Source organism: Cynocephalus volans, chromosome 9 (genome assembly GCF_027409185.1).
Source record: "Cynocephalus volans isolate mCynVol1 chromosome 9, mCynVol1.pri, whole genome shotgun sequence".
Taxonomy (NCBI): domain Eukaryota; kingdom Metazoa; phylum Chordata; class Mammalia; order Dermoptera; family Cynocephalidae; genus Cynocephalus; species Cynocephalus volans.
This window is the reverse complement of record NC_084468.1, coordinates 151584431-151597497: the sequence shown is the minus strand read 5'-3', so window position 1 is coordinate 151597497 and position 13067 is coordinate 151584431. Positions and strand designations below refer to the sequence as shown.

The 13067-nt window shown below is 45.2% G+C and overlaps 1 protein-coding gene across 1 annotated transcript in view; it reads left to right on the top strand.

Moving 5' to 3' along the window:
• Positions 1–4852: 4852 nt before the first annotated feature.
• Positions 4853–13067, top strand: part of LOC134386519 (ral guanine nucleotide dissociation stimulator-like) — a 45075-nt gene continuing 36860 nt past the window's right edge. The window contains exon 1 of the mRNA XM_063108724.1: positions 4853–5118. The gene's annotated coding sequence lies outside the window, so the exon portion shown is untranslated. The remainder of the gene's footprint in view (positions 5119–13067) is intronic.

Below are 13067 nucleotides of genomic sequence, written 5' to 3'. Positions count from 1 at the left end.
GATTGGGTTTCTGGAATAGGATATTCCTATTTTGTCTCCTCTGTGCAACAGGGTAACTGTAAGGAAAGTATTCTGTGTCCACGATTCTGCTAAAGGTAAAGAGGTGCCTCCTTTCTGAGAGACTACCATGACAGTGAAGTGCTTGTTAGTGAGAGGTCGTTTCTAAGAGGAAGGTGACAAGATTTGGAGGAGATGTTCCCTCTACACTGTCAATTTTAGGAGAGCTCATGTATATTTTGAAAGGAAGGTGACAGCTTCCTCATATCATGGCTAAAGAGAAGAATACAAGATGATAAATCAAACCAAAATTTGGTCCGAGAAAGCCTTCATACTTGCATAGTTGAGTTCTTACATATGAACCAAAACCTAATGTAGTATGTAAACAAATTGGAAACCTAACTTGGAAGTATGCTTTTATAATAGTCTTTGAGTCTCAGCCAATCACAGCAGCCATACTTCAACCATTCACAGGCAGCCAACTGTTCAAATCATGTTCAAATAAGGCAAACATCCAGCTGTTTCTGTATCTCACTTCCATTTTCTGTATATCACTTTCCTTTTTCTGTCTATAAATCTTTTTTTTCCTTTTAAAGATTAACAAAATTTGCAAACATTTTTACTACATTGTCATTATGCTTTTTTTCTAGTGGTAAGATTTAGTTTCTTTCTCTTTCTCATTTGCATTTTTACCAGTGGGTTTTGTTCTTTCTTGTGTATCCATGGCAGTGATTATTTCTTTTTGAATTCCTGATGCAGGACTTCCTTGAGGTTTTTTTGTAGGGCTGGTCTTGTGGTGGTGAACTCCTTCAGTTTTTGTTTGTCTGGAAAATATACTATTTTCCCCTCATTTCTGAAGGATAGCCTTGCTGGGTATATTATTCTTGGCTGGCAGTTTTTTTCTTTTAGTGTTTTGAGTATATCATCCCTTTTCTTCTGGCCCATAGAGCGTCTGTTGAGAAGTCCGTAGAGGATTCTTAAAGCAAATGTACTTCACGGGGCCTGGTTTTCCAAAGCCTTGCAGTTTCAAATATTGACCTTGCAAATAAGGATCAACTGTACCCTCATTTCAGAGAAATGAAAACGTATGTCCACACAAAAAACTTGTGCACAAATGTTCATAGTAGCATTATTCACAATAACCAAAAAGTGAAAGCAACCCAAATGTCCACCAACTGATATACTGAATAAATATAAAAAATAATAAATATTTTAAAAATTAAAAATTTCAGTATTTATATTTCTATAAATATTGTTTGGAAACTAGCTTCTTCACATAATATATTGTGTATTATTTCATGAGTACCTTTTCCTATCATTACATATTCTTATAAAAACATCATTTCCCCAAATAATGTCCATTAAACATTATTTTTTTATATAAGAAGTTTGTTACAAAAGCTTGGAATATTTGGTAGGTATAAGAAAATTTAAAAAAGACTTGTCCATAACCCCACCACTATGATATTTTAACCACTATTTTACATATATATATATATGTTTTAATATATATATATATTTCCTTCCAGAAATTTTTCTATACTTTCATATTTAGTTTTTAAATAAACAGAATTCTACTCACCACTTTTAATGGCTATGTGGATGTATAATAATTAATTTAAACAGTCTCATACTTTCCTTTATTACTAATGATACTGTAATGAACATTTTTGTAGCTGAGTCTTTGCATGCATCCTTAAGGATAAATTGGTAGAAATGCTATTGCTGAGTCAAGAGTATACCCATTTTTAGGGCTTTTGATACATATTGCCAAATTTCCCTATAAGTTACTGTTAAACTCCCTGTGGTTTCCCCTTCTGGGGAATGGTTTCCAAACTGCAGGGGAGGGCCTCGGTAGATATAACTGCACTGCAAAGCCTCGGTCTCCTTGGTCAGCTGATTGGCTGACCAAGTTCCAGTCCCAACATAGTGATTTAAAAAGCTGATGCTGGGAAAGACTTAGTTTCTTTCTGGTAACGGAGCTGAAAGATGTTAAACTTGGGAGATGTCAGGGGTGTTGTTTTTTGATATGTGGCAAAAGATAGTCTGCATTTTTAAAATTATTTTGTAAAATTTATTTATTTTTGATGGCTGAGCCAGTACAGAGTGTTATCCGTGGTGTTCTAACACTATGCTCTAACCAACTGAGCTAACCGGCCAGCCCCTAGTCTGCATTTTAGAGAGAACAACGCCCATACACAAGAAGATGCAGAAACTAGAAATGGAGACAGATTATTAGGAAACATCTGTATCCTTGGTTCTTGTAACTCTTAAACTCCTCTTGGCAGCTGGAAACCTGCCATTTCTTGAGGTTGGATGCTGAACTCTTCAACTGAGAACCTCTAGTATTTCCCAAATACATTTCCTTTATTCCCTGAGTGAATTTGCAGTTCTGTCACTCGGAACCAAAAAACCAATGTATCTCTCCAAATTCTGTACTAATTTATGTACTCACGGCCAGTGTGTGAGAATATCCATTTTCTATACCTCCTCACCAACAATGTTTATTATATTTATTTTTTAATCTTACTAATTTGAGAGGTGAAAAAGGTATTTTATTATTTTTATTTTATTTTATTGAATGCTAGTGAGAGCGAATATATTTATTCATAATCTATTCATATTATTAATATTTCTTCTTTTCTGAATTCCTTGCTTATGTACTCTGGCTTTGGTTTTGTTGGTATTATCATTGGAGATCGTGTTCTGGTTGTCTGTTGTATAATATTCCACCCCAAAGTTTAGCAGGGGTAAAACAACAACAATTTTATTATGCTTATGAATTCCATGGGTCAGGAATTTTGACAGGGTACAGCAGGCATGGCTTGTCTCTGCTCCATGATTTTTAGAGCCTTGGCTGGACTGCCCAAATGGATGGGGTGACTTGGACATGTCGGGGCTGGCATAATCCGGAGGCTCCTTCACTCACATTTTGCTGCCTATGCTGGTGTGGCTGACAGATTTATTAGTTTTTTTTTCTTTCTTTTTTTTTTTTTTTTCTTCCCCCCTCTTGGAATCATGCTTAGAAAGACTGTCTGCATCTCAGGATTATAAATATACCTGTGCATTTCCCTTTATACTTTTATAATTTAACTTTTACTTTCAATTCCATATTAGTTCATGTGCTAAAATAGAAGTAGCAGGAGATGAGGAGGCTTGGACCAGGATGGGGAAGAGTTAAATAGGATAGACAGAGTAGATAGCTATTTAAGGTGGAAAACTGAGAGGACTTTGTGATGGATTTGATATGGAGGGTAAAAGAGTGGAAGAAGGCTCTTTATTGGTTGCGTGATGCCTCTCACTGAGATGGGGAGACTGAAAGAAGACTAAATTTGAGACACACAGGTTTTCTTTGCAACACACAAGTAACCTGTGGCTCCTGGGTTTACTGTTTGTTTTTAAATAAGAGGTAGATGTTTGATTTTATCTGATGCCTTTTCAGTCTATGGCCATATGATCTTAGGGTTTTGTTCCCTCTTCTGTCTTATAATTATATTAATAGACTTTCTATTTCTAGATTAAACTGTAATAGGAACAATGAACATTTCTTGAGTACTACGTTTAGTTTCTCATTAGATCCCTGGAATCTAATAATTAGATCTATAACAATCTTATCAATACCATGTTTTTTGTTCTTACAGAGGATAACTGCAACTTTGTTAATTAACTTGTAGAAGGTCACCTGGGTAGTGTATTAATAATACACATATAATATGTATTATTCCTTTAATACATTTTTATATTAAATGAATATGATATTAATATATATCCCTAAAATATATTTATAAATTAGATTGGTGCCCAGGTTCTTTTTGTTGTTGTTCTGTTCTTTTCTTTTGTTGCTTTTTTTTTTTTGTATTTTGTAATTTTGTTGCTATCCTTGCCAGGTTTTGGCATCAGGTTTATGTTTGCTTCCAAAGCGAACTGAGAAACCTTTGGTGATTTGCTTTTATTATTCCAAAGTTTTAATAAATCATAACAGCCAGTTCTCAGCTGAGGATGCATTTAACTACTCTAATGAATTTCTTGTGGCATCCGGGTCTCTGCGATGAAGTTGTACCTGGCATAGTCACGTGAGTGGGAACTTGCAGGACGTTTGCTAGTAAGCATCAGCTTGCACTGCATCCGTTAGTGGCTTGGAGGACACTCACAGTTAGCAACTCCAGACTTTAGTCGGGACAACTGTCAGGGGAGTCTCGCAATACATGCCTCCCCTTTTCTCTAAGTAGCAAAAATAAATGCGATGAATGGGCAGTCAGTATCTTTTGTCTTAGGTAAAAGTAATAACAAATAAAGACAATGAAAAAAGTAAATGCTGAAGAATAGTTTTATGTGGACTCCACCCTTGTAACTAAGTTAAAAAAACAACAACAACAATCTAAGTTTCCCTCCCTCCCTCCCCAGAGCAGCAACGGGAAATCGGATCCGCGGCCACGTAGGCGCCTCCCGCCGCCCCAAATCCGCGGTCTCCAGGGCCGGGCGGAGGCCGGCGGTGGGCCTGGGAGCAACCACTTTTCTTTCCCGCCTTCGGGACGAAGCCCGGTCCGGAGAGTTCAGGCTGTCTCGCTGGTGGACGCGTGCTCCCTAGGCCCGGACCGGGTCCCTTCCCAAGTCGCCATCCCGTCCCCGCGGCCTGGCGGCCCGGGCGCGCCGGGCTCCTCCCCTCACGGCTGCGGCGGGAGGGGGCGAGGGCGGGAGGGGGCGAGGGCGGGAGGGGGCGAGGGCGGGAGGGGGCGAGGGCGGGAGGGGGCGAGGGCGGGAGGGGGCGAGGGCGGGAGGGAGGCGTGGCCGCCGCGGGGACGCCCGAGCCTTCTCCACGTTCGCAAGCTCCGCCCCGCGCCCAGGCCCGACCCGCGCCGCCCCGCTCGCTCGTCTCCTCGCCGCCCCAATGGCGTTCGGGCCCCGGGGCGGGCGGCCCCCGCCGCCGCCGCTGCTCCTGCTGCTGCTCTGGGTGACCGGGCAGGCGGCGCCCGTGGCGGGCCTGGGCCTGGACTCCGACGCGGAGCTGCAGATCGAGCGGCGCTTCGTGCCCGACGAGTGCCCGCGCACCGTGCGCAGCGGCGACTTCGTGCGCTACCACTACGTGGGGACGTTCCCCGAGGGCCAGAAGTTCGACTCCAGGTACCGCGCTCCCGGGCCCCGTCTCCGGGCAGGCCTTTCCCTCCCGGCGGCCCTCCCCTAGCTCCGCCCTCGCCCTGCCCCTGCCCCGCCGCTCCCAGAGCCTCATCCCCCTATGGCCGGGCCGGTCGCCGGCCCTCCCGCCCCTGGCGGCGCACCACGCGCGCAGTCTGTGTGCGAGGCCCTCGACCCAAGAGACCCCGGAGTAGACGTGGCTGCCCGTCTGCCGCCGCCCTGCACGGCTCCCGCTGGTCCGTTGAGCACGTAGTCACACGGTGCCGCTCACACAGTAGTGACCATGCGGAGGAAGCTCACGGCAGCAGCCGCTGGCACGTATGGAGCTGTTGTCATGTGTAGGCGCAGTTCTGAGTGCTTTTGGTGTCGTGAGCTCATTTAATTCTCACAACTCTGTGATCCTGTGAGGTAAGGACTGGATGACCTTCATCTCTCCAGTGAGGTAACTTGTTGCTTTGCCTCCCACGGATCTGTCACCCCTTTTCCCCTGGGTGACGGAGCCGCCAAAGATTACTCAAAGCCCATCTCTTTTGAGCAGTGAGCAGCCCCAGAAAGGGGTTAATATCCCAGGACCCTCAAGCGTGAGGCAATTCTTCCGTTTGAGAAATTAACCACGAATCGGGGTTCTCTTCCTGCATATTTTCTCCAGACAAAAGTTACAGGAAGAGACATAGGTGGGGGTTTTGCTAAGTACAGTTTAACAAGTTTAACAATAGAAGCTGGTAACATTCAGTAATTCAAGCAAGGTGACCTTCTGTAATGCAATTTGCAACAAAGGCTTGATTTAGCAAACATTCCTTTTCCCTCCAGCAGCTTTTTAGTAACTTTACGTATCAATTAGTAATGGTCTGTCTTAGAACCTTCAGCTTTGCTGTGTTACAATTCTTAGCTTGCAACAGAGATTCAATAGTCTGGGGAAAATTTCCTGTCCTTTGCAAGGTAAATATTTGAAACTGCAAGGCTTTGGAAAACCAGGCCCTGTGAGGTACATTTGCTTTATAGTATATTCCACAGTAACTGAGGCCACTGAGGCTAGGAAACTTGTTTAAACAGTTGAGTCTGACTGAAACCCAGACAGTCCAGTCCAGAGTCTATGCATGTGACTACCGTCGCCCTCTCTTTCCTGCTCTTGGGTGGGGGGCGGGATCCAGAGTAGTCCCTCAGCTTTGCTATGGGGCCCCTCAACTGAGTCCCAGGATCACAATGCCTCCCCTCAGTTCCTCTCCACTTTACCTGTGGGCTTAACAGGCCTACTTTCCTCCAGCTCTGGGCTGGTCTCCTCCCCAACAAGCCTGGTCTGTGCCAGCACTTCTTAGTGAATCATTAGACTAGACAAAAGTGCTGTGGAGCCTCTGCTTTGTACCCGAGGCTGTGCTAGGCTCATTCTGGAATTCTCTAGCCTCTCTTGCCTTTTTTGAAATTCCAGACATGAGTGAATATACAACAGCTGTTCAGCATACTATGTGGCACATAGCAGTGGTCATTCTTACTGTCGGTCTAGTTGCTGCTTTTTTAAAAATTAGCTTTATTGAGATACACATAATTCATATACTGTACATTTAGAGTGTACGATTTGGTGGGTTTTAGTATATTCACAGACTTGCACAGCCATCCTAATGATCTAATTCCAGAACATTTTCATCACTCCAGAAAAGAAAGAGTGGGCCCATTAGCAGTCACTTCCTGCTCCCTATTTACCTCCCTTCCAGCCCCTGGCAGCCACTTATCTACTTTCTGTCTCTATGGATTTGCCTTTTCTGGACATTTCATATAAATGGAATCATACAATTTGTGGTGCTTTGTGTCTGACTTTTATTTAGCATAGTGCTTTCAAGGTTCATCCATGTTGTAGCATGTATCAGTATTTCATTCCTTTTTATGGCTGTAAATGTAATATTCTATCCTATAGATATACCACATTTTGTTTAACTATTCGTTAGTTGATGGACATTTGGGTTGTTTACATTTTGGGGCTATTATGAATAATGATGTTATGAATGTTCTAGTACAAGGTTTTGTGTGGACATATGTTTTCATTTCTTTCCAATATATACCTAGGAGTGGAATTGGTGGGTTGTATGGTAATTTTTAACTTTTTGAGTAACCACCAAACTGTTTTCCACAATGGCTGCACCATTTTGCATTTCCAACAGCAGCGTACGAGGGTTCTTAGTTCTTCACATTCTTGACAACACTTGTAGTTGCTGTCATCCTAATGGGTATGAAGTGGTATTTCATTGTGGTTTTGAACTGCATTTCCCATGATGCTCAGCATCTTTTCATGTGTTTATTGGCCCTTTGTTTATCTTCTTTCATTTGCTTCTTTCATTAAAAAATAGGGAAGAATTTCTTGCCTGAGCTGATGGTAATTAATAATTCCCCCTAGAACAAGTTGTTCTACTCTCTAGGGATGACAGCCACTGTGAGGCAGTGCAGGACAGTGGCACAAGCATAGAGGAGTTGCCATCCATCATCAAACACTTATGTAGTGTGTTTGCCCCTCAAGACAGAGACTAGTCCTAGTCTAGTATGTCCCCTGCCCCTATCTGCCACTTATAGCCTAGGTAATTACAACATGGTGTGGTAAGAGTAGTAAGAATAGTAGCACACACTCTGTCTCTCACGTAGAGTTCACACAGTTCTTACCAAATGCCTTCACATATATTAATTCATTTAATTGCAAAAAAATTCATTTAATCTCACAAGACAGTGAGGTAGGTGCTTCATTACAGATGAAGAAGCTGAGGTTCAGAAAGTTCAAATGACTTGCCCAAGGCACCTGACTTCTAGGTGGCAGAGTGGACATTTGAACCCAGGCAAATAGGTCCATAATCTATGGTCTATGGTCTACCTATGCATATGGTGGAAGAAAGGCAAGAAGCTATGAAAACACACAGAAGGCTTAACTATCGTGTGTGTGTGTGTGTGTGTGTGTGTGTGTGTGTGTGTGTGTGTGTGTGTGTGTGTGTGTGTTGGGGGTATGTGGTCAGGATGGAATCCTGGGATTGTAGGGACAAGAGCTGAGGATGACTAAATTTACCAGGGTGGAGTTGAGGGCTGAGGGCTGGGCCATGGGCTGGGGCAGAAATGGTAAAGCTAGTAGAGGGGCCTGTGGTGGGTGTGTTGTGTTGGGGAAAGTTAGGGCTGGTCATTATGGCCCCAGCGTGGAGTGGGAGTGGGTTAGTGACAAAGGGGATGAAAGGAGAGGTAAGAGAGGAAGCCAGACAGGAAGGCTGGGCCAGCTCTTGAGAGATCTTACTGCCTGGCTATGGAGTTTGGACGTTGTCCAGGGCCAGTGGAAAGCCACTGAAGTGTTCTAACCAGCAGAGTGAGGGATCAGACTTGCACTTTACAAAGGTCCCTGTGGCTGCAACGTGGAGAATGGAGCAGAGGGGCAGGACACATAAGAGCTGCTTCACTGATGTGAGTTTCCCTCTTAGGTCTCTATTCCTTTGGGGTTTTTGAAGTGTTAAGACATGACTTTGCTATTCCTGCATAAAGTGCTTAAGGGGGGAGAAATCTAGGTGTTTTGGGCTTTTGCTGCTGATTTGGAGGTTTTGCCCAGCAGACAACAGCAGCTGTCGCCCAGACCAGAGTCACAAACCACAAAGGGACTTTCTTCCCACAAAGCTTTCTTCCTGTGTCTCTGCCTGGCACCAGGGGCGCAGGTGGCACTTTTCCAGCTTACAGGCATTCACGGTTGCCAGGAGGTGCAGACCTTCAGCCCTCGGCCACTGTCTTCCCATGCTTCATTTTATTTCATAGCCTCTGAGCTTGCTAATGTGCCTCTGGGGCTGCTGCTACAGACAGAAGGCAAGAAGTCGGTGGCAGCCTCCCACCCACAGCCTGCAGCGGGGGCTGCTGCTTTCACGCTCCAACTCTTGGGAGCTCTTCGTCAGCCATTCTAGATTCAGCTTCAGCAGTCCGTAGCATTCTTAGTAATAAGGGTGAGGGGAATGATCACTCTGTGTGCTCATTCTGTTTATTTCAGGGACTGAGTTTAACATGTTCCTGTTATCTTTAAGGAGGCAGAACAAGTGTCTGGTTGGTTCATTAACAGCTCCAGACCTGTCTACAGACCCTTAAGGTCCATTCATTACACATTGTGTGCCTACCACTTGCCTTGCTGGGTATCTAGAGTGGTAGATGCTCTGCACAGTGGTGTTCAAACTGTACCTCATCAGAATCACCTGGAGAGCTTGTTACACAGTTTCTGATTCAGTTGCTCGGGAGTGGGCCTAAGAATTTGCATTTCTGACAAGTTCCCAGCTGATGCTGCTGATCTGAGGATCACACTTTGATCACCATTGCTCTAAAAGAATCATAGACTCATCACCAGAGGGCAGATTCGTTTTACGTATCCATTTATTCATTCAACAAATGTTTATTGAGTACCTACTCTTCCAGTGCTGGGGATGTGGCAGTGAACAAAATCAGCAGAAATCCCTGCCCTCATGGAGCTTACATTCTAGCATGAGCACAGACACACTAAGTTACATGGTACAAGGTCGTGAGGGCTATGGAGAAAAATAATGCAGTGGGGGCAAGATTGGAGGGGATGAAGCAATAGGCCCAGAAGGATGAGACGACATAGGTCACCCAGCTAACAACTGACTTCTGGACTCTGGACTGGGTGTCCTCTTATGTGTCACACAAGCTGTCTCCCGTATGGAGTGCCGTGTGAGCGGTACACATGGATACCTCTACTAGTTGCAAGGAGAAAGGTATTCTTCCTACTGAAGCCACAGAGAGGGCTTTGGGAGGAGCTGATGATGCTTGAGTTGGGCCTTGAGCATGGATGGGACTTCGTTGCTTGAAGTGGAGAGGATGATTGAGTAAGTAAGGTGGACCAGGGCCTGGGCATGAGCAGCACATGCTCGAGGAACAGCAGGAGGCCCCAATATTTGCGTTAGGAGATGGGAACCCAGAACGGGAAAGGTGTGGGAGCACCAGTCCATGGAAGGCCCTAATGGCTGGCCTGGAGATTTTGGATTTTGTCAGGTATCTTTTGAAGGTCTTTGTGCAGAGGAGTAAGCAGATTAATCCAAGAGGTGTTCAGTGGATTGACTGACAGTGTGGGTAGGAACCCTAGAAATCAGCTTAAGTGGGGCCTCATTTTACATATTCATTCAGCTTCTAACGTTCTAGGTGCTGGAATAAAACAGACAAAAATCCTTGCCCTCAGATCGGTATGTGGGAGAGGACACAAACCCGTTCCAGCTGGCTTAAGCAGAAAGGGTAGGGAATTTTTTGGGAGGATCTCTGATTCCTCCTGCACTTCCGGAGTCATGACCTGAGGTTAGTTTCTTCATCCCCTGAGGGCTTGCACAGGGGGCTTCATTCTTCCCCTCCCTAAAAGGAGAGCTCCAGCAAGTTCTCCATGCTGCACACAGGACCTCTTGGATCCAGCACCAACGCTGACTCACAGGACTCAGTTGCAATTCCAGATTCCCAGGAGAGAGGCTGATTGGTCACATTTGGGTCAGTTATCCTCCCTGGGGGGTGTTAAATCACGTGGTTCTCAGTTGAAGGCCAGGCTCACCCCTTCAGCAGGACTGGGCCTCAGAGGAGAGCCAGTGGGGCTGGGCAGCACCCAGACTGGTGTCAGGGTGACCTGGAGGAGGTGAATGGTGACAGGGAGACTGGGCAGGTCAGGATATGCTCACTTAGGCAGGAAGAGTGTGAATCTGCGTAGTGACTCTTGCTATGGGAAGCGGAGTGGTGCGAGAGAAGCTGCTGGTTATGTGTCAGCCTGTGAGTCTCTGCCAACTTTGGGAAAAGAGCCTCCAGGCTGATTCTTCTGACTAGGGTCTCCTGAGGCCATCGGCAGGCTGGCTAAGAGCCCCCTATGAAAACTTATTGGCAGGGCTTTTAATTTTCATTTGTGGATCACTGTGAGCAACTATGCTTTCATATTAATGATTTAATTTGGCTATATGTTGTGGGGCTGAGCACCTGTATAAAATAAGAATTATATAGGGATCTGGCTTTTTTTATTTCTTGGCTGCTGGCTGGCTGGTATGGGGATCCGAACCCGTGACCTCGGTGTTATCAGCACCACACTCTATCCAAGCGAACTAATAGCCAGTCCTGGATCTGACATTTTACTTTGTGAAGTTGCTTAACAACAAAAATCCACAACAACAATGTAATGATTTTACTTTGCTTTGAAAAGTTTTTCTTTTCATGGTATTTTAAAGTACTAAAGACCGTCCAAGCCAACCACTCACATTTCGGGGTCCTGTCCCCTGTGGAGACGTGATGGGCATGTTCCCTCTGGCTTCCCTGCTCTCTGCCCTGCCTGTTCCCTCTCCCCTCCCTCATCTTCTCTCTCTCCTCTCATTGCAGCCTCATTTCCCCATCTGGGTGGCGGGCAGGTAGTTTGCCAGTTCACTAGCTGCTTGCCTTTTCCCCCTGCCAGGTCTCATTCATTGCTGGCAGAGTTGGTTAGTTGAGAGAAATCCTCTTGGGCAAAGGGTCTGGGAAGCCCAAAGTCACTTTAGGGAGTATGTGGTGTGGAGAGAGAGGTGGGAGGTGGAGAAATCAGACACTGCTTCCCACGGAACTCAGCCACGGGAGGGCGTGTCTCAGCTGGATCATTTGGGAGGTAGGGGCCAGCGAGGAGGTGTCAGTCCCATTCGCCAAAGGCTGGGGCAGGACCACAGTCCTCACATCAGGCAGCTCCCATGTGAGTCCGCAGTGAGACTGGACCCACTTTGAGGCACCCAGAAGGTGGTTCCCATGCCCAGTGGGCTTGTTCCTTACTATCTTGCTTCCCTCCTGTTATGAGTTCTCAAAATATGGCAGTCTTTTTAATGTTCAAGAGTAATGTATTCAGGGTTTTTTTGGTTTGCTTTTTGTGGTTGGCCTGTATGGGGATCCAAACACTTGACCTTGGGGTTATTAGCACCACACTCTCCCGAGTGAGCACCCTGTATTCAGGTTTTAATTGTCTAAACAGAATCTAGTACTAGCATTTAGAGCAAGCTGACTTTTCTTCTCATAGCTGATCTGTGCTTTAGTTCTGCTAACAGAAATGAAGAGCATCAGGTTTTTTTGTTGGGCTTTTTTTGTGTGTGTGTGTGGCTGGCCGGTTCAGGGATCTGAACCCTTTCACCTTGGTGTTATAACACACGCTGTAACCAACTGAGCCAATGGGCCAGCTGTTGAAGGGCAATTTTCTCCCCCTTTGGAGCGGCTGTTTTTCCTTTGTTTCTTGATCTGAGACAAGAATAACCTCAGCAACAAGCAAAAAAAGCTTAATTTGATTTTTAAAAAGTAATACACATGTACAGAATTTTATTTCTTCATTCTTTATTTTTCTGGTGGCTGGCCAGTTCAGGGCATGTACAGAGTTTTAAAAACCGCTTAGATGATTCTATAGTGTTTAACATTATAGTTGCCTGCTAGGAGTGGGGAGCAGGCTCAGGGTGGGTGCAGCTGTTTTGAAGCAGACTGTGAACCAGGGCCCCCTTATGCTCCAAGCTCCCTACCACCCTGCACCTACCACTCTGCAGCCTCTCCAGGCTCCGGGAGGCACTGAGTCCACCCATGGCCACATCCACCTTTGCCTGCACCTAGATGCTGTTTTTTCCCTTCTAGATTAGTTCCTGCTTCTCCATTCCCTTTCTGTCTTCCCAAATTTTGGTGCCATTCCTTGACTGCAGTGGCCTCCTTTCCAGTTCTTTAAGTACATTTTTATATAGAGGAGCTTAGGGACTTGGGGAAAGAATGGGCTTTGGGGTTTCAGGGAGAGAGTGCATTCACATTGCCTTTTGTTCTTTTAAAAGTTCATTCTCCCTGCAGATTTAAACCTACACTCAGAAGTAGAGCCTCATTATTTATGCTTTAAGAATATAGCCACAGGGGTAGTTATTTGTCTTACGTAATGTGTTGCAAGACAGTGTGTGCTTCTGTGTAGGCAGTTTAGTGAGTTG